Consider the following 12,306-nt stretch of genomic DNA (forward strand, 5'->3'; position numbering starts at 1 on the left):
GATCACAGGCACCTGTACGAGGAGGTCAGACGGGCAGTAAGTCCAGCACCTGTAGTGGGCATCCCGGCAGTGGTCTGGGAGGGAGTGCAGGCGCGGGGTCTGGACAACAGGCTCAAGGACCTGAATTGGTTGAGCCTCCACAAGTGTTTGCCGGTACGCTCCACCATGTACCGGCATAGCTTGGCGCGATCCCCCACCTGCCCAAGACCTTGTTGTGGCGGGGAGGAGACAGTGCGCAATGCCTTTTGGGACTGTGCCTTTGCCGGAGTAGTATGGGCTAGGGCACGGGTGTTGTTAGGTAAGGTAAGAGGGGATTTTATTTTGTCGTGGGCTCGGGTAGAGAGAGGAGTAGGGAGAGCGAGGGGGACGGTAAGGGACAGATTTCTACTATGGCTTCTCATAAGCCTCTTTAAACGGGGGCTGTGGGAAGCCAGACAGAACATGGTAAAAACAGGGAGAGATTGGGGAGTGGAGGGGATAGTGAGAAGGGTGGAAGAAAATGTGAGGGGGAGGATGAAGAGGGAGGAGAGGAAGTGGGGGCAGCATGCTGCCCGGGAGAGGTGGAAGGGGGGTTTAGGACTGTGGTAAAGGGAATAGAGAAAAGGAATAAGTTAGGTATGGGGAGATAGGGAAATGTAGAGATTTAGGTATGTAGTTTATGTGAGTATTGAGGGGGATGGAAGGTGCTCCCCTGAGTTTTAATTTGGGTTTCATTTGTTTTGGAATTTCAAATGCCTTGTGTTGATGTTATTGGTAGTGATGATTATGATTATGATTGTTGATGGCTTGTTTATTATGCTTATGTTTTTGAACAGTAATAAAATATTTTAATCATCATCTGTTCTTATCAGTTTAATATCTGATACGTCCCCCATCGGGGGACTACATATTAAATGGATTTTTCGAACAGGGAGTCGGAAATGGGGCTTGCTCCGTCCGCTCCACGCATCGACCCGGTATTGCAGTACCTCCGGGAACGGTGCAACACTTTTCTCCCATTGTCAAGGAAAAAGAAATACACAAAGCTATGTAAAACAGCTAGCAGAAGAAGAGAAGGAATGAAAAAAGAAGAATCATCCAAACTGAAACAAGGGCGAAGCCCCCTTCATGGGGTCCCCCGTTTTCCCGCCATTTTACTTAAAAAAATAAAAAAAATAAAAAAAACATTGGCCAGGATTGTGTGTGTGTGTGTGTGTGTGTGTGTCTGTCTGTCTGTTTTTGACCCCCCCAAAAAATACAATCACTTCACCAGGATTGTCTGTCTGTCTGTCTGTCTGTGACTTTTTACCCACAGCCCTCAAACTTGGAAGAGTGGGTTCGGGGACCACCCGCGGGCACCCGGCCTAGAGTGCACAGTGTGTGTCTCGGGCCCCGACCTCTGACTTCCATACGACTCTGGTTTCTCTTCATTACGCACAAGCCTTTCGCCTTTTACTAAAGACTTCCGTGGAGAGGAACACTTACGAGTTCAACATATTTTTGGAAGGGCTTTGCTTCTGGCAGAGCCCGGTATCTTGTTTCAAGAGAAATTGACAGAGATGACGCCGAGACTTTTTGCTCAGGCGTTTGACTTGAAGCCGACTGACCGGCATATTTTTCCACTCAAAGTAGTCGCTCGGGCAATTGAGTTCAAGCCCGACGACGACTGGCGTGTTTGCCGGGCTTTGAACAAATAGTCGCACTAGGCTTAAAGAGCTAGTGACTTTAAAGACGCATTAGCGACTTGTTAGAAAAAACACCCGCCTGTCACCAGGGAAGCGTCGGGTGGGGAGGAGACAACTTTTGCCAAACCGCTGAGGTCTGCCGAGACCCCCGGGGGCCCGGCGGGTGCAGGGGTCAATTTGTGGGTTATCGCTTCTCGGCCTTTTGGCTCAGATCAAGCTTGGTACCGAGGTGCCCCAAAGCCCGCTGAGCCAGAAGGTCGAAGGAAGGCAGGAGGGAGGAAATTTTTTTGTTTTTTGGTGGGAATCGGAGTTTTCGATTTTCATTTTTCTTTGGCTTCTTGTAGAAGAGAGCAATTTTTTGGAAGAGATGATGCAGCAAAAGCCGATCAGGCAGGTTCCAGGGATTGGTTTGGCCAACACCGTGAGGTTTTCCTGGACGGACAAGGAGACGGAGCCATGGGGACGAGATACGTTTGGGAGAAATATCCTGATGGGGTACCTGAATCTACAGGTTAAAGATGTTCTATGCCTTCAGGGGAACCCGATGGAGAAGGCATATGATGTGCCGTTTCATGTGGAGGAGAAGCATGATGACATTATGAAGAAGGTGAGGGAAGGGAAAGGAGCAAGACCCCTGTGCCATTACGAGGTGACCAGCCTGGCAAGGAACAATTTCAGGGTGGTCACCGTCACCATGTACAATCCGCACGTAAAGGATGAGGAGGTGAGGGCCTTTCTGGGGAGATACGTGGAAAACGTCTCCTCAGCGAGGCACCTCAGGGACTCCCTGGGATTCTGGAACGGGAGGAGAGGGTTCCAGGTGCTTCTCAGGGAGGACCCGAAGGGTTTAGGTGGCTACCTCCATCCTCCGGCGATGTTCTCCCTGGGGGCTGACAGGGGGACATTATTCTATGCCCGTCAGCCTCCTTTCTGCAGGAGGTGTATGGCCTATGGTCATATCCTGGCCTCGTGCAACACCAGAAAATGCAAGTTCTGTGGGTCGGGAGAGCACGAGGCCAAGGATTGTGACGAGCCCAAGGCTTGCCACGGGTGTGGCTCGTCAGCACACCTGTGGCGTGAGTGCCCGGCTCGTCAGAGGTCGTACGCGTCTGCAGCTGGAGGGGGAACGGGGGATGGGGGAGAAAGGAAAGTAAGGGCCCGGATGAAGGTAATGGCACAGGGGAAAAGACTGCACGGAAGGAGAAGGACGGGAGGAAGGAGGCTGGAACAGAAGGAGAGGAAGGGAAGGAGGCGGAAGGAACAGAGAAGGAGACTAGGACAGTGGTGAGAGAGGAGGTGGAGGAGGGAACGGTGGCGGGAATGGAAGGAGAAGCAGAGACGGGACCAGAAGAAGGAGCGGAGAAGGAAGAAGGAGTGAAGGAGTGGGGGGACAGCTTGTCGAGCGCCCTCGTTGAAGAGATGCGGGGAATGGTGGAGGAGATAGCGGGGAGGAGGGGTGGTGTCTCCCCGCTACCTCCAACACAAAAGAAGAAAGGGAAGAGGAGGGTGTGTTTGACAGGCTGTGAGAGAGAGGGGGGTGTCGGGGGGGAGGGGGGGGCCAAGCGTGTGATGGGGGAGGGAAGAACACCCTTGTCCTCGCTGTTTTCCTCAGCCCCTCAACATCTGGTGGAGGGTGACTCCCAGGGCGTGGCGCTGGGCTGGGGGTCTGAGGGGGGATCTCAACTCCTCCTTGGGGAGATGGGGTCCCCTGCTCTAGACCTCAGTCCAGCAGACTACAGGGAAACAGGAACGGAGGGTGTTGGTGGGGAACCCAGGATGCAGGGCACTCCAAGGCCTAACACCATGCCTGCATCCTGGGTTGGAGAGATGGAGGAGGACGGGGGGACGTCAGGAGAGGAGAGGACGTCCCCGCCGGATGAGACGAAGCAGGGGAGCATCGGGTGAGTCTCCTGTTTTTTGGTTATTTTGGGGTTTCATTTCGTTGATGTAAGGGGTATGAGGGACTTTGTTAAGAGGAGGGCGGTTTTTAGTTTTTTAGAGGGGGTGGGTTTTGATGTTTGTTTTTTACAGGAGGTTCACCTGAGGGATGGAGGGGTTGTCGTCAGATTTAGTAGGGAGTGGGATAAGGGGGAGTCAGTTTGGGGTATAGGTGGGGTTCATTCAACGGGGGTGGGGATTTTGTTTGGAAATAGGGAGGTGAAGGTGGAGGGATCGTTTGTTGTGATGCAGGGGAGGGTTATGGGGGTGGATGTCACTTTAAGAGAAAGTAGGTATAGGTTAGTGGTGGTGTATGGGCCACAGGTGGCGGCAGACAGGAGGGAGATGGTGGACTGTCTGTCGCCCCTGTGTGTTACAAATAGGCACTTAGTGATAGGGGGGGACTTTAATATAGATTTAGGGGTAGGGGGGGATAGTAGTGCAGGCTCCATCACCGGGCTAATGGCTTGCCATGGTCTGGTTGATGGAGGCCTGCACACTACTCCGACAAGGGCGGGTCCCACATGGCGCAGCTCCAGGGGGGTTGCGCGGAGACTCGACTACATTTTTCTATCCAGGTCTTTGGGTCGGTTGTCTGGGCGGCTGTTGCCTGTGTTCTTTTCAGACCACAACGGGGTGCTCCTACAGGTGGGGCCGCCAGTCTGTCTCTTCGGTAGGGGGTACTGGAAATTAGATCGGGATGTGCTGGAGGAGCAAGCTTTCGTCAACGCCTTTTTTGGTTTCTTTCGGAGGCCATGTGCGAAGGGGTGTTAGAGTGGTGGGATTTAGTTATGGTAAGGAGTAGGGCTTTTATAATAGGATATTGCAGGAGGAAAAAAAGTATCCAAAGGTTGATTGAACTCGAGTACGAGGCAGGCAACCTCGGCGGGTCGATTGACTGGGAGAGATCCACAGCCCTGAAGGCGCGGCTCAGGGAGCTGCAGGAGCGGAAGGCTCGAGCTTTCCTGGAGCGTGCGCATAATGGCTTTTTAGAACACAATGAGACTTGTTCCGCTATGTTCTTTAAGTCAGTTAGGGGCAGGCAGAGTAGGAAGGTAATGCATGGGGTTAGGGAAGAAAATGGCAGTATAGTTAGAAAGCCGGAGGAGATGGTCAGGGTGACAACTGATCATTTCCGAGGTTTATTTAAGGAGAGGGAAATAGATGTTGAGCAGGGAAATGTGTTTTTAGAACACTTGTCCCGGCGATTGCCGGAGGACATTAGAGATGTGATGGAGGCTCAGATCTCCCTCGAGGAGGTTGAGAGTGCTCTCAGGAGGATGTGAAAAGGGAAGGTGCCTGGGATGGATGGGCTGCCGGCCGAGTTTTACCTCAAGTTTTGGGGTATACTTGGACCAGTGGTCCTCGAAGTCTTGAAGGCCATCCTTGAGACAGGGGTCCCAGGGGGATCAATGGCTGTCGGTGTGCTGTCGCTTCTTTATAAGAAGGGGGAAGCAACTGACCTGGGCAACTGGCGGCCGTTGACCATGCTGTGTGTAGACTATAAGCTCTTAGCAAAGGTCTTAGCAGACCGGTTGCGCACAGCCCTTCCCTACGTCGTCCACGAGGATCAGACGTGTGGGGTAGAGGGACACTATTAGGTGGAACCTACAGTTGATCAGGGACTCCATCGCTTGGGTAGAAGATAGAGGTCTGCCTTTAATGGTAGCAGCGCTTGATCAGGCGAAAGCCTTTGATCGCGTGAATAGATCTTTTCTATTCAGGGTGTTAGGTAGATTAGATTTTGGGGAGAAGTTTTCAGGATGGATCCGTACTTTATATGTCGGAGCGGGGTGCCGGGTTAGCGTTAACAGTCACTTAGGTGACGTTTTTGACCTCTCGTCTGGGGTCAGGCAGGGATGCCCACTCTCGGCTCTCCTCTTCGTTCTGTACATGGAGCCTCTGGGGGCTGCCATTAGGGCAGACACAGGGGTGGAGGGCTTGCTGATTCCTGGAAGTGGCGGTCTCCATGTAAAGTTGACACAGTACGCCGACGACACCTCCTTGCTGCTTTGCAAGGACTCGTGCCTGATGAGGTCCCTTGCTGATTTAATGAGCCATTCGCAGTTTCACTGTACCGGCCGTGTGTACTTAGACTTGCGTGGCTTAATCTTTGAGACAAGCAGATGCTACTGGCAGGATCAACCAGGTAGCCACTCACAACATAGAGGTTGTACCCGGGCACACTAAGCGGAGAACAGCCAGGGACCACTCCTATCCCGTGAGGGGAGGAGGCCCTAGGTCAATCCACCGTGCGCCCAGCGGGTTGCCCTGAACTGCCCGTGGCCGGAGCCACAGGTGCCGGGGCACCGCTCAACAGGTATCTTGTCTTAGCTGGAGGGTTTATTCGAAACACCATCAACGTGGATAAAAGATAGGGTTTGAGAAATACATGTGTTTCTGGCGCCGGTCCGGCATGGGTGAACGTCATCCGCAGGCATCGCTACCTGGGTACTCCACTCCCCGATCGGAACACCAATGTAGGGCCACTGAGACAGATGGGTCGGCTAGATCTCGCACGAACGGAGCGCGGCTGAAGCTTGTCATCAAGGCGGGGATAACCGTCTCCGACAGGGGATCCCCCGATAGAGGCAATTCCACGTGGGGCGGGAGTAACCGTCCGTCTGAACACCGACCAAAGGCCGGCCGACAGGGGCCCTCCCAGGTGGAAATAGAATGCAAATCGGTCAGAAGATGTAAAACAGGCTCGACAACAGAGGACAACCATGGATACGCAACGTGTGGCAAGCTGGGACAAGAACCATGGTCATGGAGGACCCAAACCCACAAGGTGATAGCTGGGATAGAGCACCTGCCCAGGACAGAGCTCAATATCCTCCCACCCCCAAGCTGGGAAAATTGGATCAATACTTAGGACCAATTGGGCGCCGGAGGGATATGGTCCAAAGTACCCACGGTTCTGAGGGGCTTGTAACCCTCAAAAGTGTCCATAAAGTTCTCCCTATTCGGCCTGAGTAGTTACCACCAATCGGGCGCCGAAGGGATATGGACCAAAGGAACCATGGTTGAGGGGCAAGCAACCCTCAAAAGTGTCCATAAAGCACTCCCTATTCGGCCTGAGTAGTAACCATCAATCGGTCGCCGAAGGGATATGGACCAAACTACCATGGTTCCGAGGGACAAGCAACCCTCAGAAGTGTCTGTTTCGCATTTATTATATCGGACTAGTAGTTTGCCACTATCCCTGAGCTTCTAGGCCATGGAAGTCTTGTTGTCAAAAACCAGGTTTCTGATTTCGCGCCGGTACCCGTCTGCCCCACACGGGCATGACTGTGTAAAGATGGGAATACGGAATTTACCGATCTTCACTGTGTTACTCACACGGTATATTTTTTTCCCCATTCTCCCGTATGAAAATCCGGACCACAAAAAAACACTTTAAACTTGAATAAATCGAAAAGTACAACTCCAATCCGGATGGGGTTTTTTTTTGCACGAAAGGGCACATATAAACGAACATTTCCATATAATTTAAACCGTTTTTCCATAAAAATTATAATAGAAAATCGAGTTAAGTTTTTGAAAATAAGTTCCCGTTACCGAAAAAATTATTTCCTATGCATGCGAAATTTTATAATCAGGGGCTAATTGTTACCCATCACGAGAGAGGGTATGAGCCAAAATGTGGGAACTCTAGCCCCTCAGGAAGTATTTTTAATCAATATTTGAAAATGTCAGAAATTGGTCGAAAAAGTTACAAAGTGCCCACTTTTCATTTCGCTCCAGAGACTAAGTCCAAATGTGCACCTGGTTTTATTTTGGGTTACCAGGACTACATTTTAAAAACGGTTTTAAATACTTTTAAAGGGTATACAGACCTACATACCCACCCTGAGAGCACCCTACTACGGGCCCAAGTCAATGGAGGCCGGCCTGGCTGATTTATGGAAGTTTTAAAAAATTCTCTGAAAAACGACTAAGTCCAAAAATCTCAGAAAATCGGCTATGTTTCACTTCTCAGAAATTGCACTTTTATTTTTGGGTTACCAGGACCATTTTTAAAAAAAGGTTTTAAATGCTTTTAAAGGCCATCACCACCCCCATTACACATGTTTCAGCACCCCACTGCGGTCCCATGTCAGTGGGATAAAGAATGAGTGTTAAGGTTTGGTGGGGACGTGTCGGTAACATATGCATCTGGTTTTATTTTGGGTTACCAGGGGAGCTCCATATCTCCATTCCTCTGGGCTTACTCTCTCTACCCTGCCTGCCCACCTGCCTGCCCTCTATCATACATTCTCAACCGTGACCAAATGACACACAAAGACATGGGTGAGTTTCAAATAAATATTCTTAATTTTATCAGTGAATCATGGGTTGATTTGTCCCTCAATTAGTGTCCGCGCTCGGCTGGCGTTACGAGGCAAATTATGGTACCGGTAGTACCGTGCCTGCGTTTCCAGAGAATGACACATACGGTCAGCCACAGTTCCCCGGTCTGTAACCGAGCCTTGATTAAAGTTCAATGTAGCAACGCTTCATCGAATTGTACCGAAGGTGACTTTACTTACAATGTCAAATTCTTCAAATAGCTGGCCCACATACTCAGAGATTGCCGTTCGGTTGACCGCAGGACGTGAAAAAGAAGAGTGTTGTGTCTGAGGTGATTCCACTCAGATTAGGCCTGATCTGATGGAATCGTTTAAGCCAAGTGTATTCCTGCCCAGATAGAACAATTCTGCACTCACCGAAGCTATAGTTCGTTTTGTGGCTTGAAATAGACATCTGATAACCCCCACTTTCCGGGGTTATTTCAGTAAAATCCCTCTCACTGAAGATGGTGACTGGGGATCGTCGAGTGCCATTAAAGATGGCCAACCGGCTGGACATGAGAGCCGCAAACCTACGTCTATCAGCGCAGGTGGCTCGGACCTCCAGCCTACTGAGAACCGAAGGAATAGCTTGATTGCTTAGCTCAACAAATCGGCTTAACTCCGCAGCGCTGAGCACCTCGTCCCTGCAGCGTTTGCAGAATTTTGCCCTGTGTGTTGCCTGGCTCTGCCGTGAATCCCTGTCCATCTTTGCCAAGCAGAGTAACAACTTTCGAATTTTACTGGCTTTAGCCTGCAGACCTTTTGGCCGGAACTGAATAAGATAGTTCAAGAAACTTCGAACATCGGATCGGTATATTTTTTACGTGGATGGTGCCAAACAACGGTCTTCACATTGACCATACCATTCAGACGCACGTCTGTAGTTATCCAGAGAACACAGTCCTTCATCAGCCTTGCCCTCTGACATATAGCGGAGGAATTGCCGTATTTGGGATAGACTGGTGCGACTATTGTCAATTCGTTTAACCTGTTATGGATAGGGGGCAGTATTTTCACGGCCGGATAAAAAACGTACCCAATTTAATCTGATTATTACTCCTGCCCAGAAACTAGAATATGCATATAATTAGTAGCTTTGGATAGAAAACACTCCAAAGTTTCTAAAACTGTTTGAATGGTGTCTGAGTATAACAGAACTCATTTGGCAGGCCAAAACCTGAGAAGATTCCAAACAGGAAGTGCCCTCTCTGACCATTTCTTGGCCTTCTTGATCATCTCTAACCAAAACAGGGGATCTCTGCTGTAACGTGACACTTCCTACGGCTCCCATAGGCTCTCAGAAACCGGGAAAAAGCTGAATGGTGGCTTTGCAGGCCCTGGCTTGAAAAACATTAGCGCAATTTGATATTGGTCGATCAGAGTACAATGAGACTGAGGCGCGTGCACGAGGCGACCCCATGTTTTATTCTTTCGTCTTTGAACGTAAACAACGACTCCCAGTCGGAATATTATCACTTTTTTAGGAGAAAAATAGCATAAAAATTGATTTTAAACAGCGGTTGACATGCTTCGAAGTACGGTAATGGAATATTTATAATTTTTTTGTCACGAAACGCGTCGGGCGCGTAACCCTTCGTCACCCTTGGATAGTGTCTTGAACGCACGAACAAAACGCCGCTATTTGGATATAACTATGGATTATTTTGAGCCAAACCAATATTTGTTATTGAAGTAGCAGTCCTGGGAATGCATTCTGACGAAGAACAGCAAAGGTAATCAAACTTTTCTAATAGTAAATCGGAGTTTGGTGAGGGTAAAACTTGGTGTGTGTCAAAATAGCTAGCCGTGATGGCTGGGCTATCTACTCAGAATATTGCAAAATGTGCTTTCACCGAAAAGCTATTTTAAAATCGGACATAGCGAGTGCATAAAGGAGTTCTGTATCTATAATTCTTAAAATAATGTATGTTTTTTGTGAACGTTTATCGTGAGTAATTTAGTAAATTCACCGGAAGTGTTCGGTGGGAATGCTAGTTCTGAACGTCACATGCTAATGTAAAAAGCTGTTTTTTGATATAAATATGAACTTGATTGAACAAAACATAAATGTATTGTATAACATAATGTCCTAGGCGTGTCATCTGATGAAGATCATCAAAGGTTAGTGCTGCATTTAGCTGTGGTTTTGTTTTTTGTGACATTATATGCTAGCTTGAAAAATGGGTGTCTGATTATTTCTGGCTGGGTACTCTGCTGACATAATGTAATGTTTTGCTTTCGCTGTAAAGCCTTTTTGAAATCGGACAGTGTGGTTAGATAAAGGAGAGTCTTGTCTTTAAAATGGTGTAAAATAGTCATATGTTTGAAAAATGGAAGTTTTAGGATTTTTGAGGAGTTTGTCATTTGCGCCACGCCTATCATTGGATATTGGAGCAGGTGTTCCGCTAGCGGAACGTCTAGATGTAAGAGGTTAACTGAAGGGTTTTTACCCATAGAAAAGTGTTCATATTCAGTCAAAATTACATTCCTCCAACCTTCAATTCTGGACTCCACACCGCCGCCTTCATCACTCTCGCTCTCCGGGGAAGTCGCCACCACGCAGCCTTGTTCCCTCGGTTCCGAGCATGGTTCACCACCGATCTGACTGGTTGACTGTGCAGTCGCCACCGCCTGCTCACTCTCGTCCAACAGCTGCTGATCCACGGACAACTCGCTTTCAACACACTGCAAATACACAGGGTTCTCACAGGGCTCCAGCCGCGGTGCAACACTGTTGTTAGGCTGCATACACTGCCATGATTCGGGCTGATGTCTCTCAGTTGAAAGCCGGCAAGATTGCATGGCACGCTTCCATTTAATAGTAGCAGGCTTAAGTGCATGGACAGACTTGAAATGTCGGTCTATCCGCACGATATTCAGCTTGGAACATAACCCACAATCACGTCTTAGTCTGCTGCTCATAGCTTCTCTCTCCTGCCTTCCCGAGTGTGTGTGTGTGTGTGTGTCTCTCTTTGTGTGCTCCACCAAACAAATACCTAACCCTAACTAGGGCTTAATGAGCCCCAGGTGTGGGCCAATATCAGACCAATTGGACTGATTGGAAATTTGACCATAAAGCTCACCTCGTTGCCTCTTTGTTCGTCAAAGCCCAGTTGGCCAAAGGGGTAGTGACTGTGGCTTACGATCTGACGATCGGTGTTCGAGCCCAGAGCCCCCAGTTGGTTAAATTACTGTTTGTTTACTATTCTTGAGGGACTTCTGGTCCCCACAACTATAGTTAAACACGTCCACATGTGCACACTTACAGCCACACTCACATCACATGCACACTCTATCTCTCCCTCATTGTGGATAATTTTGAAGGGCATAAGTGATATGGCAAAAGCTGATGCATATGTATCTATTTTAGTGCATATTACATCTACTGTTATATTAATACTGTACACACTTCACCTCATTGTGTATGGGACAGCCCAACCGGCCGCAAGATGGCGCTATTATTCCTTTTATGTCGTTGTCTGACTAATGTGTCCAGCCGGTAAAAAATGACTGGCCCCCATGGACCGGTTTGTACATGAAACATCCTCCATTCAGGGTGCAAAGGAGTTGATTTACTCAACTGTATGTGAAAAAAATCGTGTTTTTGTTTTTTGGAGTTTCGGACAACTTCTGGATGTTGCACACCTCTTGCGCCTGTTGTTTACCCCTGGTTGAACATGGTGGGCAACATCAGCAAGTAACTTTAGCATTAGCCACTCTAGCATGGTGGTTGAAAATGTTGTTTTATTAAGACAGTATGCATATGTCCCCCGTTTTTTTCACCAACAAGCCATTAAATCGAGCTAAGGAGGTTACGGACACATGTGCAGCCTGAGTGGAGGATGTTTTACGGACGATCCGGTCCATTTGGGAAACAAGTGTATTGCTGGCTGGCCACAGTAAAGCGTAAAGTAAGATTACAAACGACGTAAATGGAATAATAGCGGCATCATGCGTTCAGTTGGGCTAAGTATGAAAACGCCTGACTTGAAGCCGGTGTTACAGTTTTACATCTCGTGAACAAGATTTAGTGACGACCACCTTTCCACCGGAAGAGAAGACAGCGCTGGCTAGCATTTTCCATTCGTTGAGCTGGCCGGGGATGCTAACTGCAATGTGTGTGCAGTGAATTTGAAATATGAATTAGCTTATATATTTTTTAAGCAGTCAATTGCCATAAAGCGTCGTTAGAGTAAATATTAGCCACATCTACCAGGCTTTTGAGAGAAGATCTCGTTATGTTTGGGAGAGATGCGGAGGTCTGGCGCGCGGGCTGTCAACAAAGTCCGGCTGAAAAAACGCTGCTGTTTCCCCAGCTCTCTCGTATGACATAGTCCTGGTAAGGACACTCAATGACGTCTAATAACAGC

General features: G+C 48.8%; 1 protein-coding gene, 1 non-coding gene and 1 pseudogene across 8 annotated transcripts in view; all 3 read left to right on the forward strand.

Moving 5' to 3' along the window:
• Positions 1-822: 822 nt before the first annotated feature.
• On the forward strand, positions 823-990 carry LOC115197814 (uncharacterized; annotated as a pseudogene).
• A 400-nt stretch (positions 991-1,390) lies between these two features.
• Positions 1,391-1,507, forward strand: LOC115197832 (U5 spliceosomal RNA). Its single transcript, XR_003879073.1, has one exon. It is a non-coding gene; the product is annotated as a U5 spliceosomal RNA (small nuclear RNA).
• A 10,313-nt stretch (positions 1,508-11,820) lies between these two features.
• The window catches only part of LOC115197242 (C2 domain-containing protein 5), a 54,422-nt gene continuing 53,936 nt past the window's right edge, over positions 11,821-12,306 (forward strand). For 3 of the 7 annotated variants that reach the window (XM_029758593.1, XM_029758594.1, XM_029758598.1), the window contains exon 1: positions 11,825-12,275. The gene's annotated coding sequence lies outside the window, so the exon portion shown is untranslated. Of the gene's footprint in view, positions 12,276-12,306 lie in introns of all 7 variants that reach the window. The other 4 variants (XM_029758591.1, XM_029758592.1, XM_029758597.1 and 1 more) reach the window with 3 other exon arrangements.

The sequence above is a fragment of the Salmo trutta genome, chromosome 7, assembly GCF_901001165.1.
Source record: "Salmo trutta chromosome 7, fSalTru1.1, whole genome shotgun sequence".
Classification (NCBI taxonomy): domain Eukaryota; kingdom Metazoa; phylum Chordata; class Actinopteri; order Salmoniformes; family Salmonidae; genus Salmo; species Salmo trutta.